This window comes from Mastomys coucha, unplaced genomic scaffold (assembly GCF_008632895.1).
Source record: "Mastomys coucha isolate ucsf_1 unplaced genomic scaffold, UCSF_Mcou_1 pScaffold1, whole genome shotgun sequence".
NCBI classification, from domain to species: Eukaryota; Metazoa; Chordata; class Mammalia; order Rodentia; family Muridae; genus Mastomys; species Mastomys coucha.
This window is the reverse complement of record NW_022196891.1, coordinates 86,964,585-86,969,637: the sequence shown is the minus strand read 5'-3', so window position 1 is coordinate 86,969,637 and position 5,053 is coordinate 86,964,585. Positions and strand designations below refer to the sequence as shown.

The 5,053-nt window shown below is 48.1% G+C and overlaps 1 protein-coding gene across 4 annotated transcripts in view; it reads right to left on the bottom strand.

Moving 5' to 3' along the window:
- Positions 1–5,053, bottom strand: part of Ptpn14 (protein tyrosine phosphatase non-receptor type 14) — a 150,962-nt gene that overhangs the window by 48,828 nt on the left and 97,081 nt on the right. The gene's annotated exons all lie outside the window — the stretch shown is intronic.

Below are 5,053 nucleotides of genomic sequence, written 5' to 3'. Positions count from 1 at the left end.
TGTGGAGAGAGGGAGAGGGTCTGTGGAGAGAGGGTCTGTGGAGAGAGGGAGAGGGTCTGTGGAGAGAGAGCCTGTGGAGAGGGGCTGTGGAGAGAGGGCCTGTGGGGTGGACTCTGGAGAAGGGCAGTTTGCACTCGGCGAGCTGTTTCCTCAGAAGGATCTCGTTCAGGGCAAAGCCACTGGCAGAACAGAGCCACGGTATAGAGGGAACCTTCCGGAAGGCTCTCCACCAACAGTCAGCACTGGGCATGCTCTGAGTCTGCTGTGATCCCTAAGCTAAGATGCCATGGACACAAGAAACCCCGATCTCCAAAAGCAGAAAGAAGAAAACCCTCCCAGGTTTCATCACCTGATGCTTAATTTTTCCCTCAAGCACCAAAGCTGATCTCTCACCCCCCTTTGCCTTCTTGCCTTTTTGTCTTGCATGAGTATGCAAGTGCATACATGCATGCATGGGTGTGCTTGTGTGTGTGGGCTCGCACACGCACGTGCAGGTTGTGCATGTGGAAGTCAGAAGGCAACCTCATGTGAGTACTCGGGTACCTTCCACCTTTTTCCCGCGGTAGGGTCTCTTGCTGCCCTGGAGCTTTGCTAAGTCGCCCAGGCTGACAGGCCAGCCAGCTTCCAGAGACATGCCTGTCTGTTCTTCCCAGTGCACCATGGCTGGGATCCAGGCACATGCCTTAGCACCCAGCTTCTGTGTGGGTTTCACAGACCAAAGCCAGGCCTTCGTGCTGACAGGGGAAGTGGCTTTACTTACTCCAGCCATCTTTTAGGTTCTACTTGTGTGTTTTAATGTCTCTCTTGGTATCCATACTTATCTCCTGTCCAGACTCCATGCCTGCACACACCAGCAAAAGGTCTTCAGGCAGGGGGAACAGACAACTATGGAGGCGGAGGTTCCAGAGGTTTAGCACAAGGAAAAGGACAACTATAGAAAGACTGGCAGCCCCACCTTAGTCCGCCTAAGCTTCACTCAGCCAAGGGAGCATGCCCTGAGAAACCTGTGTTGTAAGTTCTTGGGAGCTTACATCATATTCTACTTATTATATAATACATAATTATATAATAATATATTATATATTACATGATAAATAGTAAACATATGAATATATAATATATAAATTATATATGTTATAGTACATTTTATTAATAACAATAGCGGGTCACTGCAGACCTGCTGAGCCCCTCTGGAACCCAGACCGCTGTTGAGATGTAGCACACTTCCGTGCCTCTCCCTAGTCAACGGTCTCCTTTCCTGTAACCATCCCGGTGACTCAGTGCAGCACAAGGACCTGGGAGCTGCACCGTCTGTCTTTAGACTCAGATTCACGCCTGGAATAGTCTCTGTTCGACACAGAGGTTGCCACCATGCACAGTCCGAGAACTCTAACTCCCCTGGAGCCTCGGGTCTCAGGCACAGGATTCCTCTCCCAACAGACAGGGTGTAGCAAAAGTAACAGCAGACTCTTCCCCAGATTTCATGTCCTCCCTTCTGTGTCCCGATATGCCTTGTCTCCTCAGCGCTGCCTCTTACATGCGTGGCGTCCTGTAAGACACAGCTGATACCCCAGTCATCTCCACGGCTCTCCTAACCCCTGAGGTGCTTGAGATCCCGCCCCAGGTCAAATCCTGATTGTACTTCCGGGTATATGGGATGGCACTCTGATTTGGTAAATCTTACCCTGGAAACATGACTGTCCCAGTTCTTGTACAACTTTATTCCCAGTGCTCTACCACCCAGGAAAGTATCTGAGACAAAACAATTGAAGAAAACGAAACAACAAACAAACAAAAATGGAAATAAAGAAAAGGCCATGGTTGAGTGGCACTGTGTAAAAGCAGAACCCGCACACAGGGCTGCTGGCCACTCCACTCTGTCACAAGTCGCCTTCTTGAGGTGTTCAGTCATCCTCAAGTAAAACTCCTCTCAGTGTAGCCACCATCCTGGCGTCAGAATTCCCCAGGGGTGACACCTCTAGTCTCCCTTCCAATCAGCTCGGGAATGGGCAGTTTTAGATCACTGGTTCATTCCAGAAATAAATATGAGCACACGCCATGTGCCAGTCCTAAGGGGTTGGGAGGGGACCTTTGATCTCAATGACACACAGACCACTTGCCAGTAGAGGATACTCAACAGTCAAGGCCTGGGATAGTTCAGTATGTTCAGAGGAAATCCTGTCTCTTGCATACCATCCTGTGACTGTGCTAACACACATCCTAGCAACTGTGCGGTAGCCTCAAGTCCCTGGTACACTGATGACTGTCCTTGGACCACTGTCATCCCACCAGAAGAAGGCAGGCATTCCACTGTAGTCTACATGACATCTCCTTATGATCAACGATGCTGGATATTTTTAACATAGCTCTTCTCTTCTCTTCTCTTCTCTTCTCTTCTCTTCTCTTCTCTTCTCTTCTCTTCTCTTCTCTTCTCTTCTCTCTCTCTCTCTCTCTCTCTCTCTCTCTCTCTCTCTCTCTCTCTCTCTCTCTCTCTCTCTTTTAATCAGTCAGCCACCTTATACTGGACACTAGTTCTCAGTCAGGGTATGAAGGTTCAGCCAGTTGAAGTCTTCCTGGATAGGTGTGGGGCAGGTGGTTATGCTCAGCCATGCAGTGCCCTCCATAGTGGCCCCTCTTCAGCGGTACTTGAGTCGCCACTCCTGTTTGAGCTCCTTGTAAGAAATGCAGTAGCTGAAAACCACGTAGGCTGCCAGCATCATGTTAATGCCTGTCACGCTACCTTTCCAAACATTGATACACTTGTAATAGTGGTCATCCCCTCTCTGAAAGGCTCCTGCAATGCCACTGGGGGTGAAATCCCACATCAATATTCAGCTCGGCAGCTCTCCAAGTTTTAACCTCTAGGAGCTTCTTCTCCTTCAATTGGCACAAGCGACGCCATCTTGAAGACCTGGCATCCCCAGAAATCCAGCCTCAAGTGCGTGAAGGCTCTTGGCTTTTATTTTTATCTTCTCTTAAGAACTGTCTGTTCAGGTCACACGGCGCATTTTGTAATAAGGCTGTGTGTTTCCTTAAGCTCACATTTGAGCTCCAGCAGATACAGCTACAAGTAAGTCCCTGGTGCAAAGTAGGGACTTTTTTTGCAAGTATTTTCTCCCCTTGTGTGAGCTCTCCTCTGTAAATTTTGACCTTGGTTGTGCAGAAGATCTTTCGTATGATGTGACCTTGCTGCTTGTTAGTTACTTGTACTTGACGGGCCATATGCCAGAAGCCATTGCGAAACAGAGGTCTTGTGGCATCCCCTCTGCCTTCCCAAGAGTCTTAAAGTCAAGGGCTTTATGCCTACATCTTAGTTCACTCATACACACAGGGTGAGTAAGGCCCCCATTCCATGCGGGTACCAAGCTCTCCCAACACAGCATACGGAAGAAGCTGCCATTCCCCTTGCGTGTCCTTGGCTTCCTTGTCAAGAGGCAACTGGTTATAGACGTGTGGATCTGTTTCTGGGCTCCATTCCATTCCAATGGTCAACGCGTCTGCTTATAATCCAGGGCTCTACTATGTCAGCCATCATCACGTGATGCCTCAGTCTGAGCCACGATTGCTATGACGAAACACTATGACCAAAAGCGAGTTGAAGAGAAAAGTCTTTAATTGGCTTCGGCATCCACAGTCCACCACGGAAGGAACTCAGGACAGGAACTCAAGCAGGGCAGGAACCTGGAGGCAGGAGCTGATGCAGAGCCACGGAGGGGTGCTGCTTACTGGCTTGCTCCTCATGGCTTGCTCGGCTTGCTTTCTTATAGATCCCAGGACCACCAGCCCAGGGATGACACCACTCACAATGGGATGGGTCTCCCCAGTCAATCACTAATTAAGAAAGTACTCCACAGAGTAGTGTAGAGTCTGGTCTTGTGAAGGCATTCTCTCAATTGGGGTTCCCTTCTCTCAGATGACTCCAGTCTACGTCAAGTTGTTACCAGCACATGGGTAACATACCTTGGGTTCAGAAAGCACAATGTCCCTGGCTCTGCTTTCCCTTGGCTCACCGTTGCCTTGGCTACTTGGGATCCTTTGTAGCTCTACGTGAATTTTGGGTTTGTCTTTTCTATTTCTGTGAAGAATGGTGTTTGACTGTGACTTTAAGTCTGTAGATTGCTTGGGTTGCATGGGCATTTTTGTGTTTTGTTTTTGTTTGTATTTTTTTGAGACAGGGTTTCTCTGTATAGCCCTGGCTGTCCTGGAACTCACTCTGTAGACCAGGCTGGCCTCGAACTCAGAAATCCACCTGCCTCTGCCTCCCAAAGGCGTGTGCCACCCCGCCCGGCTGCATGGGCATTTTAACTCCAATTCTTCTAAGTCACAGCCCGAGACCCTGAGTTTGTGTAATCTTGCATTTCTCTCTTCATGGTTTTACGATTGTCAGTGAATGAGTCATTCGACTTTTTAAGTGAACTCATTCCTATGTTCTTGTGCTCCTGTAAACTAGACTGATTTTTTGTGTATATTTTACCGATTTCCCCCACCTCTTGTCCTTTCTTGTGGTTCTGGGGACTGAACGCACGGCTACACAAGCTGGGAAAGTTATCGACATCTGAGCTGCTGCCCAGCCCACTCTCGCTGCTTACACTCAAACGGTACTAGCACCCTAACTAATTTGGGCAGTAAAAGACGATAGAAAGGAAGAAGGATAGATGGATGGATAGATAGATAGACACAGATGATAGATGACAGACAGACAGACAGACATAGAGACAGATGATAGATGACAGATAGATAGATAGATAGATGATAATAGATGAAAGATAAATGACAGATAGATAGACAGACAGACAGACAGGCAGACAGATAGATGATAGGGATGAGAGGAAAAGAAGAGGTATAATAGTCTATATTTGCTGATTACATGACTATATACATAAAAAACTTACAGAATCCATCAACAGAAGAAAAGCACTATTAGAATTGATGAACTTAAAATCAACCCACGAGACTCAGTAGTGCCTCTCCATACTATCAACATTCTGCCCGAGGCGGGGAGGGGATCAAGAAGTGTGGGGGAGGGGATCAGGAAGTGTGGGGAGGGGATCAG